Below are 14,859 nucleotides of genomic sequence, written 5' to 3'. Positions count from 1 at the left end.
CCGAAATACCATTCTCATACAAGAAGATGGGAAAAGGGAAAATAAACACAAAATATATAAAGATGGTTAATGTGTAGGAATTTGTCTGTGCTGACAAGAAAAAAAAAGTCAGAGAGATACAATGATTATCTTAAAATAAAACAAAAATTAAATCTCGGTTAAAGCCCGTATATCAACTACTCTTTAGAAGCCATAGACCTTCCCTTTTAGAACATCTAATCCTTCCCTTGGCTGAAGTATCTTAGGCCACTATACAGTGACGATGTGGCAAAATGACGTGTTACGGGAGAGGCCTACGGAACAATAACGTGTAATTAATGTCAACCCACAGACATAACACACGTGGCCTCCCACACGCCAACCGCCAATGTAGCAAAATCAGACAAATTGGGGGACCCACGCCAGCACAACGTGTACTGTAGAGATTCCTTGCGTATCTACAATTTAAAAAATGCATCACAAACCAGTTCCTAAAAGAAAAATCAAACCTGCTATGGCATTTACAGATGCTGATCACTTAGCCTGAACACTGCTTAATGATACTGCTAATGTTTTATTTAAACAACTGAAATTTTCAGAATTTGTTATGTATCTTTTGTATCTCTAATAACTAATTTGGTATGTATGTCTAATAACTAAGAAGTACCAATCACAAATAGATACTTCACTTACATACCACGATGTTTGTTAATAATCTAAACTTGTAAGGTTAGCCTTAGCCAGGCTTTGCACTTACTAGGCCGTTCCCTGTAGCCTAATTCTTGTCTAGTGCTCCAGATCTTACCGACTCATAAACATATACGCCATTCTTCTTGATGAATATGTTTAAATGATGTAGGTATATAGGCTACATTATCATCTTTTCTCGTATATGAACTAAATTGCGTGGTTCTCCTAGATTTTCCAATTTAAAAACCAAAGCCTATTACATAATCTGAACATTAATAAAGTACATAAAAACGAATTAGTCATGAAACCAAAATAACTCAAAAAGAAGTCACTACAAAAATCGACAGGCCGAAAACATGCTGAGAGAGAGAGAGAGAGAGAGAGAGAGAGAGAGAGGAGAGAGAGAGAGAGAGAGAGAGAGAGAGAGAGAGAGGTCTTGAAAACATGACAGCAAATGAGTTTTAAAAGTTTCAGTATTAACAAAAATATTTCTATTGCATTTCATGTTAGAATATGCTAACCCTCTGACAGAAGAGGTTCGTGCTCTTTGGACCGCACAGCGGGAAACAATAAGTATACTACAGTAGGCCATGAAGACAGGGAATGTATCCGGCAGTAAAGGCACTGCAATTAACCCACCCAAAAGAGAACCCAATCTGCCATTAGAATCGGCAGAACCAACTCTGGAGCAATCGGTCGGGACCCAACCGCCACCAGCCCACGTCACTAATATAAAACGCATAATGGGCGTCTTATTTCAATCTAACGCTATATAAACAAGATATTCCACTTTAATAGTGAGGCATAAACAAAACGACAACAATGAATGGCGGTCAACAAGATCCAACAACGCTAGATAAGCAGGCTGTTAAACTTTCTCAAATGACTCCACTAAAACTTTTAATGCCAGACTTTTTTTGCGTTTTCTCTCTTTCTCTCTCTCTCTCTCTTTCTCTAGTTTCTTCTCACATTTTGTTTTCCCTCACTTCCAACGATGCTACTGTTAACAGATATGAAAACCGATTCTGGTCATCACCATACAGACACAAACAATCGAGTTAACATGGGCAGAATTTCTTCAGGTTCAGTAACTATTGCCGTTACCATAAAGCAAGACACGAATGGCATAAAATACTGTGCTGTCCAAATTAAAATAAATCAAAATGAACTCAGATGCCCTAGAATACTGGTCAAGGGAAGAACTGATGCGAGAACACAACAAGGGCATTACTATTTTTGACCATTAACCAATGAGATGTTAATGGGAAGCTGAGAAAAAAAACCCAAACTTCTAAAATATTCTTCGATCTACTCAGGCTCACTAAGACTTTCAAACAGCTAAATCCTACATCCCTAGAATATTATGACATGTAAGATTTACTCCGCTTAGCCTCTTTAACAACCACGGTAAACCAACTGGTACCGTTGCATTCATCCATCCATAATTTAAGACAAAAATGTATTCACTGCTAACGGTAACGCCACCGAGAAGAGGTAAAACTTAACGACCTATGAGGTAACGACATTAGTCAAAGGAAAGAGACTGGAGGAACTCGTGAGGTTACGGGAAGGGGTGAAGAAGAGGGCTGGGGAGAGAAACGACAGGCCGCGGTTAAGACGCTCCCGACCTAATGAAAGCTTACCGTAATTATTTATTTATTTACTCTTCGCCAGAAACGAAGAGTCGTGGCATACCTTGGAAAACTGGAAAGGCACCGGAGCTTTCTGGATACAATCACAAGATGAATTGTCAAACAACAACAAGGATTATTAGCCTAACTTTAAACTAACCAGAGAAAAAGTTCAAGGGTCAATACTCTCTCAATTTGGCACCACAAGGGCTGGCTGGATACAGACAGGTACCATACGCATTCCCTTCGCGCCGTAGTACTGCGGCGAACATAAAAAAAAAAAAAAATGTGGATATATATGCAATATCCAACTTTTATTTTCGGATGTATTCTGGGTGTATGTCCAACCATCAGTTTCATGGCTAAAAATCTTATGGTGTTAAAAGAACTAAACGAAACAGACTCTCCCATTCCGTGAAACAACGAAATCTCATGTTTGCTTTGTGGATTTGAATTGATTTATATAGATTTTTGGCATTATGCCAAGCACTGGGGCAACTAAGGCCATTCAGCGCTGAAACGGAAATTGACAGTAAAAGATTTGAAAGGTGTTACAGCAGTTGCACTATGAAACAACTGTTAAGAGAGGGTGGACAGTAAGTTGGAGGAAAGAGCATATGAACGGAGGTATAGTAAAAGGAATGAAAGTAGTTACAACTAGGGGCCGAAGGGACGCTGCAAAGAACCTTAAGTAATAACTACATTGCACCGAATGAGGTGCGCACTGACGGCACTACTCACCCCCCCCCCCCCCACCCCCCCCCCCCACCAACCACCGGGGATTTGCTATGTGGATAAGTGTTGCTGAAGCATCCCTAACATAATCCTTTTGTAAAGTTTCTCGGACAGTTCGGTTAAGAGAAAGTTTTATTCCTACCCGTCCGAATTTACTCCTTACGTCGATTTTCCCAAATCTAACATTTTTTTCCAAACACACACACGTATATATAGCTTGTGTAGTGTGGATGATGTGAAAAATAATCAATGTATTTTTATCATCCATATAAACACCTCTTTCTACTTATCACATTAGGTTTACTTCAAAACAAAGAACCAGCCTCCCAGGAGGTGACTTCAGAACAAGTAATCTGGAGCAATTTACCTACATATTACTATAAACTTTCAAAATACTACCCACGGTTAAGGAGTGCGTCACAGACGAACATGACAACCTTAATACCAAGAAATTCTCGTGCAAAATAAGCTAGATTTAGAGCATATAGACTAACATCTGTATATGAACGCTTTATTAGTATATGATAGATAGATATTTAATAATTGTAAAATCCGTCACTTAACAACCATAAAACTAGTCAAATTGATAACGCAGTTCTTATAAAATGCCAGCGAACATAGACAGGAACCACTATTTGAAGGAATAAAAGGAAAAAAATACAATTCATGTCTACCCCCTAGACCTTTTTGAACTGCAGATTAGATTGGGAACCATTAAAAGCTAACGAACTATGTATTCAAAATTATTTCTTCAAATCAACAAAAAAATACTACAAAAATATTTTCAACTAAGATCGCACGCATCGTAACCAATGAGAAAAAGATGGATATTATTAACAAAGTTATAAAAAATACATATCCACTGCATCTGCCAGAAATATAATGAGGAAAATAATTCTCTGCCGCAAAAGCGTCAACACCCTGACGTAAAACAAGAATGCTTATTAATAACAGCAACAATAATAATATTAATTGTTTTTATGATAATCACCTCTACAACTTCAAAAGTTTTTAAACATGGAGTAGGTACAGACTCGACATACACCACCAACGGCGTCGCCTGACACCTGGCTGCTATAACGTCAAGCCGAAAGACGTTACACCACGCAGATGCTTCAAAGAAAACAAAAACTTGAGCCCAACAAACGCCCGGCTGATGGATAATATAAAACAGACGGAAATATTAATCGTCATCTCAAAAGCCTGTCACAGATAAAGCAGCAACATGAAAGCTTAAATGACGGCCGTTGACGAGCAAGAAACAGCACAGGCAAGAACAATATCCTTGTGGCCAACTAGGAACCCACTATTAGAGCATAAACAAAGCCCCAGATTCGTGCAAAAAGTGGATAATAAACAAAACTGTTGACAAACCCAGTATATATACCATGAAAAGTGATGAAATAAAAACCGCAGGTTTTCACGGTCCTGATGGCGTCAGGAGAGATACAGGAAAAAAACCTCGGAATTTTTCTGCAACGAACTTCTTTCCTCGGTTAGGTATTGTGAATCTGGAGCCGAACAGATTAATGACCTTTTACTTAATGATCTAAATGATACAGCACAAGCGTCCTTAATTTCAAAATCGCTCGCAGCAAATAATCTGTTGTATGGTTCTGTATCTGATGTGGAATCTATGCTATTGCGACTGGAAATCAACCACAGACTTAACACTAAAGGAAGGAGGCATGGCTAAAGAAAGGCAGCGTTCGCTAAGGGCCACCAGCCCGGCGAGAAAAACGCAACCCAACCCGGGAGTCCCAGTCAGTGCCCAGAGGCGTCAGAGTTTATGACAGAGGCAGCCTTGGCAATGAAGAAGCTAATAGACAGGCAGTTCTCACTCCTAATCACAATAAAACCCCTGGCCGCTTTGTATTGGAATGGACCCACACTAAAAACACAACAATGGAAACTAACAAACTAAGAAGAACAGTTGCTAACTGCCATGACTTTTAAAACATTGGCGATGGCCTCATGATAGTATGATCTGCTATATGTGGCTGAGCTCATTCTCCACACCATTTTGTATGACTCCAATACTGGATTCTGTATTTACTTTCTATTTCTTATGCCTCATATTTTAATTACTGATGGGGTGCAAGAAAACGTTCATGGACTGTTCTCTTTGAAACTTGTTTCCCCACAGATGTGCTATAAATTCCATGAAAATTGGTCAAAAGACTACAATAAAGCGAAACACATGATTGTGTGATCTGTACAGATCCTCCATAAAATAAAACTAAGACTACCGAACTTCCTTGGAAAAACAAACTGATAAACGACCAAGAATATAACCAATTTTGTACATGCTCATACTTTCGTGAATGTGTTGAACAGCGACCGTCATTCCGAGCACACCGCATTAACTACTATAAACAACTTTCATTCCTACAAAAAGCATCCAGCTACTCCGTACGCCACATACTATAATACTATTCTCCGGTCTTAAGAATCCCCGCCATCCGATTTGCATTTGGGCTTTGGCCAAGAAAACCCTGTAGTAATCCCATTAGTCTTACCATGTTTGGTCAAATAAATATGATTAGAATGATAAGAGTACGTGACAAGAAAACCTTTCCTAAAGTTGTTAATTATTATGAAGAAGTAATAGGATAAAATCATTATCAGGCAAGGGTATAATCAACAAATTTTATACCGGCAATAATAATAATAATAATAATATATCCATTATTTGAGAGAAGGACGCGTTATAATAATGAACGGTTACAGCTAATAATAATATATAATATTGATAATAATAATATTATTTTTCAGCTAAAGACCACTATACCGCATTCAATATTTAAAGACATAACTTTAAATGTGTGCAAATAAGTATATACAAGATACTCCTGTTCTTGCTGAGCACTGAAAACTGAGATTCTTAAGAGGTTTAAAAAGTTTAAAAGAATAATCCTTGGAACAAATTCTGCATAATACTCCTCAAAGAACAAACTCTGGCCCCTTTCTTCAGCAGCGAAAACATGAATGAGGGCGCTAAACATCGAGGATTACATAGAGCAAGGAAGCCCAGAACTGCAAGGAAACCATGTAAACGGAAAGCGCACTTAGTGGAGCATAAAATACGTCGTGTCCTTAAAAGGTTCAAAGGCCAGACATAAAGTTTGGTTAACTTAAGATTTAAAATGCCCCAGGAATTCTAGGGAGCTATACATCACCGGCGAAGAAATTGTTTAAACAACCAGTTCTCCTCCAAACATTAATTCATAAATTTCCCTCTTAATCGTAAACTGTTTTCTTTTTTCATTTCTCCACGACACAACCAAATGAACTATATTCTAGCGATGAAAAGTGAAAAGAGACGCACTAGCAATTAATTCCATAATATTTTTAATCCGAATTTCATGGAAATAAGATAAATGAGCAACCAGTCCAAGTTTTTACTAATAAAAAAACTACTTATTCCTCCAGAGCTATCAAATTCCAGCGAACCTGAGGAACATTCGTTCTCCTCAAAAGCAAAAGAAGAAAGAACGAAGTCGATGGGTACATTCCTCAACGTACCTTTCTTTCTCCCCCGTAACACAGAGAGCGCGCTTCAGGCCAGAGAGAGAGAGAGAGAGAGAGAGAGAGAGAGAGAGAGAGCGCAACCTCACCCCCACCCCAAAAGGTGGATGCACAGTGCATACGCGTGATATATATGTATGCGTAGTCAGAGGCGCAGGAGTTCCATTCCGCTTGCAAAGGCAAGCAAGCACTGTCGACTTGGGGCAACGCACGGTGATATGCACTCAGTCGCTCCTCTAAAGGTGGAGGAGCCGGAGGAAGAAGAGGACGGGAAATCGATGCCACAAGATTTTTTTTACTCTCTCATCTCCAATTCGGGTTGCAGGCACCCTAAAATAACTTTCAAAAGACGGATCTCTCTACGCAATATTTATGCATATGTAAGGATATGAATAATGCTCCCAATAAATGTAGAGCATACGAATTAATTGCAATTATAAAGAAAGAAAAAAAGGCATGTGTATGAAGAAACATTTGAAAAGGCCTTTCTTTCATACCGCTTCGGGCTTAACACCTGACGTACCAAACTGCGTCCTTGAAACGTTACCAAATAAGCCAGAGCGAATCATCCTATTCACTCAAGAGAGGCCGAAATCAATAATCTTCTTTTATCAATATATCTAAAAAGAAAGTTTAAGGTATAAATAAAATTAAGCGTTACTATACAGATACACACACGCACAATATATATATATATATATATATATATATATATATATATATATATTATATATATATATATATATATTATATGGCTCCAAGAGGAAGAATCTAACTTCCGATTCTATGGATGTAGTCATTTGGGCGAGAGATCTGATCCCAAGCCTACCTACATCCGTTCCGATACCCACTACAGTTGACCAACTACCAAGTATTAACTTCCTTTCCCGGAATCTGGCCCGGACCCTCATAAGCTGATGTGGCACACGTCCTAACCACTTAAATAAAAGTGTTGCAAGCGTTGCTAGGTATCTGTTCGGTAACAAGCAACTTTACATGCATAAACCCACCGTAACTATCTTGCCGTATAAATAAATTGTCACCGACCGTTCATATCAACAAAGCAGTTGAAACTCTACTGCAATTCTTCCCCTACGAAATTTAGCTTTTTAAAAATTAATTTTAACAATGCCCTGTTCTGAACTTATCATTGTTGAGGTGACAATTACGGAGTACGAAAACCAATGGAAAGTGAAGTACACGCTCACTGAAATATTATTTTGAGAGAGAGAGAGAGAGAATGCACTGCGATCTTACTCTGTACATAAATTTAACACATTTTCCACAAAAAAGTTCCTAACAAATAAAAAAAAATACAATTGCACTGTGTAGCTCTTTAAAAGCTCTTGTTTAATATCTAACCCTCTGTACACTTTTAACATCGTAAAGAAAAGCCTACTAAATTTTGTTCGCAAGGTACAGAACGCCTCCACGTACGTTCATTCTAATTCCGTTTAAAATGCATTAAGGACTGCACCTATTTTATGCAGTTAACCTTAAATCATTCAATTCCCCTGAATAAGTTACTGAAAACGTTTCAGGTATCAGAGAGAACCGCAGAGAAGAGGAAAAAGTGTAGTCTATCACTATCAACGTTCAATATACGATATTCAACGAAAATAAAATAACTAAAAAAATACACGGTCTACTAACTATGAGAATTGTGAATCGAGCACCAAAAATGTTAAACGACTTTAGTAATTACGAAAAATTAAGTAATGTCGCTCTCCCACTAACAAATTTACCTAATTAAATTTCACCCCATCTACTATAATGAATCCTCTGATATTTCCAAAATTCAGTTGCATTCTCAACTGATATTAAATATAGCGCAAGGTATTTGTTAACATTTTCCGCGAATATAGTAAGTTCCGATGTCCATCCTACATACACATTACCAACTTCTAAAACTTCAGTAGGTATGTAAATTGCTAAGCATGTAACCCTGTTTAGGTGTTGTGGTACACCAACAGCGAATCAAGGCAAAAAAAACTTCAATTGGTAGCTCAGCTACTGTGCCTTCCAATCTACAGGAACGCAAGATCAATTGTTTTTCACCAATACATCTGTCGAGGTGTGGAATTACTTCTCCCAGCTTCTCGAGTTCTTAAACAAGGCTACAAAGGCCATCACATATCTTTATTTCATGTTTTTACTTCCGCTAAGAACCTAGGAGACCATACAAATCCAAAATTCGTAAAAAAAAATATCGACATTACCTGCATGTGGCCAAGGAACATGTAAAAACTTCGAATATTTTGGGTAGAATTCGGAAGAGAACTAATTCATTTTTAGTCTTCTCCGCCATCCGAAAGCTTTTATTTTTTCTTTCTTTCTTTAATGTGCTTCATGTGAAAACGGTCACCTGGTAAGTGACGAAATAGAGATTCTAAATATTCACTAACGTAAATTTCACATTCAAAATCCAAGTAGACTAATCACATCGATCTCAGAATCACTCCTAGCCAATCACAACAGAATAGCTTATGCATTAAGGAAACGTGAAAAGCAACTATAACGACCAAGGAACTGATGGCGGAGACAAAATACTACAGGTACCCTAATACAGAAGACAAGAGTAACAGGTCAACGATGATAAATTATAAGCAAATGACGTAAATATAATAAAGGCAAATACACAGCCCGTAGTGTGCTCAGATTACCTGTACATATATAGTATATTAAACATGACTCATAACACTATACTTCCGAATACTATACTGGCAAGAGCAATAATCGGAACAGATGGCATAGATGAAAAATTTCCATAAAACCAAGGATTTATTCAAATGAAATCCAGTGGATTAAGTGTGTATGTAAGCCTACTACAAAAAAATTAAAGTAAATCCAACATAGGCACAAGAGTTATCCCAACGACTGCTAAGCCTACAAAGCGTGCAAAAGATCTTACATCCGATACCTCTCAACTCTGCTGACATTCCAAACATACTGAGCGCTGTAGTACATGCGGAACTTACAAAGCTCCGGTGACCGTAATGTTTTTCGTACGAAACAACTATGGTTGAATAAAATGGTTTTCGAAAAAAAAAAAAAAAAAAAACGGCAGCACCTTAGATTATGGTGTCATGCAATCCAATCTCATAACCCTCGAATATTTTTGCTCAAATTAGCTGTGCCATTTCCGAGCTGGTGATGAGGTGAAAGCAAGCTTCGTTAAATGGAATATATGGGTGTTTATGGAGACGCTTCCAGAGATACCGGTACCGAATGCTACCAACAAAGGTCAAACAGGAAACGACCTATAAAAAGGAGTTACCACAACAGAATTCCGGAGTTAGCATTCCAGGAGTACCGATCAGACATAAACACCGACTTCGTGCGACCCTTGGGTCATTTGAAAAAGAAATCTCAAGACTACCGTATAGCCTGGTTCAACATTCTACAGCGAACTCGAGCTATATAAGAGCATTCTTAGCATGGCTTCTCCACCCAAACTATTAACTAGACTTAAAGAGAGAGAGAGAGAAAAAAAAAAAACTGCTGATATACTTAACCACAATGGTTAATGTTTCATCTAGTTCAGCAAGCATGAAAGTTGATCAATCTTGCAATTCCAGAACTTCTAAACACTAAAATAGATCAACAAAAATTAACAAAGATAACCATCTATTGGCAACACATTCTTGGGGTCCTCTGGGATCCTGTTATTTTACTATATTGTAAGCGCAACTTTTCTAAGGAAGATAAATACGGCCACAACACTGCACAATAATTCTATACATAACACCCTTTAAGAAAAAATAATAATAATAAACAATACAAAACAGACAAAACTAACTTCAACATTCAATTACCACTTCTAATCAACACTGACTGAATAGTATTTTCGCCAACTGATCAACTACATGACAACTATCATACAGACTACATGTTGGCAAATGATATATCTAACGCAATTTCCCCTTCAAAATAAAGGGAAAAAACGACCAGATGTAAATAATGAATGAACATACTAGCACAGAAGACTCCAGATTTCAAAATGAAGATTAACTCGTAAAAAATAAAAAATAAATAAAAAAAAGTAAAGCCTCCAACATATAACAATAAACTCATGACAGAAATATCTACACTGCAACTACATCAACCAGGCATGCACGTTCATACAAATTATGACCATTCATAGTCTACTTTATCCACTGGCTCCACCTAGTAAAAGCGATTCAAATCATCAAAAGCATTCCCATAATGGTAAATTAGAAAACGACGACCTAACTATGCTCACCTGAGTAACCATGCGTTTCACACTAAGCCTGGGGAGAATAGGCCTAAGCTCATAAAGGGACAGGACACGAGTAACAGGCGCGTGGAAAACGAACTAACGTTTTACGAATGGATATCGTTATTGCCCAGGCCGACCAACAAACAGGGATTCAACTGCAATCAACCTAGCACATAACTAATATATAGTATATATATATATATATATATATATATATATATATATATATATATATATATATATATAAACTGGTAAACATACCTAAGAAACTGGAATGCTAATAATCTATAACTATATCACCTATGAAAAATTACAATAATTCAACTATGACAGAAAACAGTTAATGAAGCTCCCGCATCCGTCTACATGCATATAGTGGTGTCATCAAATACTGTGGGGGGGGGGGGGGGGGGGAGTCGTCCAGCATCGCATTCAACTCGCTAAGAATTGAGAGATAGAAAAAAACGGAAGGACTCTTGGTGAAGATGTGCCTGCGTCAGCGACCGCAGTGATGGCGCTCCCTCTGTTGGTCCATTACAAAGGGCTAACAGGATTTGCTTCCCGCTAATTACATTACACTGTTTATCCCCACCTTCACAGAATAACCGAGGATTCCCAAAAACGACTGGAGGGGATACAGCTGCTCCAGAAAGACTGGAACGGTGCTACCATCTGAAACCCAAGTAGCTACTGTCGTTACTTCCATTAGAATACCTAGAAGCCGAAACGGCACGTGTAGCCAGGCACTATCCAGGCTTAATTAGCCTAGTCCACATATTTTTTTTTTATTTTCAGATGTTCTGTACCTCCTGATATATATATATATATATATATATATATATATATATATATATATATATATATATGCGTGTGTGTTTGTGCTTGAAGTTTACTGTGAAACCCTTGATGTAAATGCCTAGGAAAAAAAGTAGATCATAGGGTATACAACCTGACTGGGTTTCATGGTACTACCTCTGCATGCATACATGCACATAAGCGTGCACCACATACATACATACATACATAAACTATTCCTGTAACTAAACATTTTACATTTTAAGATACGCCTACTTACTGTTAGCATCTCTTGATAAATTTGGAGCACTTAATTACATATATAAACAAGCATATCTAATGGATTATTAATACAAAAACACAAACTTCTCATGGCATTAGCATCGTACCTTAATATGGTCTATATAAAACTGGAATAAGTGTGAGACGAAAACGCGGTCAAATAAGTCGAAAGCATTCCAAAAACGTGGATGATATGAGTCAATAGGTTATATCATAAAACTAAACAAAGAGCAAACTGGGCAAAAAATAAAACAAATGAACGACCGCCGGATAACTGGAAACTTGGTATATGTCAAATTTTGCTTGCGCCAATGTGTTGTGTCACTTTGCAAAAAGCCTCTCTTATCTACCCATCATTAGTAAGTAATCACTGTAACTTTTAATTTATATATCGTTAACATACAACGTCAAACGTTTAATTTCGCATCTAGCCATATTCGGTTCATGATTAAAACCGGAGAAAATGTTGTGATCCCTCCTTCCTCAACTTTACGCCAGAGAAATTCCTCGTCGCCATCTCTATTTCATAATATTTTCCCAAGCAGCAAAGGCAGAACACACTAGGTCATACGGTTATAATTAACACACTAGGTCATACGGTTATAATTAACAAACTGAATATACAAATTGCTCTGGGAGTATCTCCAGTGCTCCTAAGGTGCTCATAACTGATAAACGGGGTTAGTTTATTAAACACGTGAGCTTAAAGTTAACGTGGCGACAAGCAGGGTTAGCGCAATAAGGCTAAGGCTACAAAATATTATATTTAATTTTCACTGATTGTAAAGTGAGGCTCCTAGTAATCCATGCATACTGCGAACTTACTAATTTACCGAAACATTCAATGAAATAGAACCAACCAATTATCCCCAGAAAATGTTGCATAGCCTGATAAAAATGTAAAGTAAGAAAACTTGTATCTCCCTCTCTCTTTCTCACGACAAATAATTCCAATTATTTGAACAAGTAAATAATTCAACTTGATTGACCAACAAAGACCAAAACCCCCACCCCCTGAACCATCATGAAAATACGGAAGCCTAAAGCATACCTATCTGACAACAAATAACCTAATACTTCAACGTATCTATTAGTCTAATTAAGACAAACAGATATGATTACGATTATTAATTTATATTCACATATATAAATTGTTCATAACTTGGCTATGCTTGGAGCTTGATGATAAACTTTTTTTGTCGCAATATTTTGCTCCACTGTTGTGTAAGAAGCCAAATATGACCTTCGACGGTCATATTTAGGGCAAAGTGAGACTGCTAAAAAAATCTATTATCTACCAATCAATTCCCTTACTAGGCATAGTCCAAAATAGACTGAACACCAGATTTAGTATAGGAATGCACGCAATAACAATCATTAAAACTATAAAGTATGCTACCTAAGTCGGGTTAATCTTAGTATGTTCAGTACTATAGGCAACAGTAACTATTTTCCCTGAAAGATAGGTACACATAAACTAATGTTGGTAATCACAAAGCTGTGCATAATTATTGAAAAAAAATGGAAAATCATGTAGCCCTAGGCTATTTTACTGATCAAGATTTTTTGAAGCGGCCAATAAAGTGTCTTTAATCGACTAAAGTGTAATTAAATTTGCAGTGTCATGGAATACTGTTGGCACTCCGTAGTTCTAATGAGTCAAATTAATCATTATATTTAGGCTATATCCAATAATTGTCTACAAAAATAGGCCTACATTCTGAAGATTAAGATTGCCTCTAAGTCCTAATCAAATCTTTTCGCTAAGCCAATATAAGAATTTAAAGAATGATTCGACAATGGTCTACAAAATTGCAATTAGACTATATACTTAAGCTACATGATTAAATTTTGAGCAAAATGCCACCTTAGGCCTAAGGAAATTCAAATAGAGTAAAAATCCTTTTAATCTAAGCACAAGTAACTTTGGCAAACGTTCATCTACGTATCTAAACACGGAAAGCACCCTAAAAGTTAATCATCTAAAGACAAGCAAGACACAAAGAAAAAATACAAAGAATTGTGAAAAGTTCAAAACTAAAGTCGGGCAGCGCGGGGATAAGAGGAGGCAGGCCATGTGGTTCGCTCAACTCCATACTACGGACTAAGCACTAAACCTAAACTACGGAAACTTGAGAGCGAACGTACCTTATCATATAATCCATCACTTCGTTACGAAGAAAAGTCAGCCAGAGAAATGAAAAAATGGGAAAAACAATGGTCAATTTGAGCGAAAACTTCCCTCTTCGACGCTAGGCTACGGACGCCACTTCGGTTTGTAACTTGGAAGAAGTTTTCGCTCGGGACACGGAGGGAGAAAACTTCTTGTTGGGGGGAGAGAGAAAAACTTGTTTTAAACACCGGTCTTATCAAATGTGATTTATAAAAATGGAAATCGCCACTGACACCAATTCCTTCGATTCACTTTCACACTTCAATAACCACCAACGAACCCAAGAGGGCAAATTTCAATTTCTTTTAAAAAAGGAGATTTCAGCGGAGTAAATAGCACAGCGCGGGATCGCAAGACACTCGGCGTACGTCCACCCTCAAAGCTTGCCAAACGCACACTGACTCGCATTGGTCTTGAAGTAGTGCTGAGACTTCTCTCTCTTCGCCCGGGCCACTCACCGAGCATCATCATCGCCCTACAGAAGAACTTGAGGGGTTTTCGCTAACTTTGGAATACCACAGAAATAAAGCTTTCTCAGCAGTTGCTTTCATTCGTGAATTTCAAAATGCTTTTCATTGTGATAAATTTTGAATAAACGTTCATAGCATGAACCTTTTGTGGATAAAGCATAATGTTAACTTTTTTCATTTGGATGTTTGAATTCAGATTTTGGTATGTAAAGGAGAACAAGAACAGTTTGGCATCATACACTCTGTTTATATATTATCAGTTTTCAAAAATAAGCCACAGACCAAAAGGATTTAAATACGTGCAAATTCCATCCCAACCGCTTAATTTAATTGATC

General features: G+C 37.5%; 1 protein-coding gene across 1 annotated transcript in view; it reads right to left on the bottom strand.

The window, feature by feature from the left end:
* Window positions 1–14,449, bottom strand: part of LOC135218106 (plexin-B-like) — a 535,564-nt gene extending 521,115 nt beyond the window's left edge. Inside the window, exon 1 of the mRNA XM_064254254.1 lies at window positions 14,029–14,449. The gene's annotated coding sequence lies outside the window, so the exon portion shown is untranslated. The remainder of the gene's footprint in view (window positions 1–14,028) is intronic.
* Between the last annotated feature and the right edge of the window lie 410 nt (window positions 14,450–14,859).

The sequence above is a fragment of the Macrobrachium nipponense genome, chromosome 19, assembly GCF_015104395.2.
Source record: "Macrobrachium nipponense isolate FS-2020 chromosome 19, ASM1510439v2, whole genome shotgun sequence".
Lineage (NCBI taxonomy): Eukaryota > Metazoa > Arthropoda > Malacostraca > Decapoda > Palaemonidae > Macrobrachium > Macrobrachium nipponense.
This window is presented reverse-complemented; position numbering and strand designations above follow the sequence as displayed.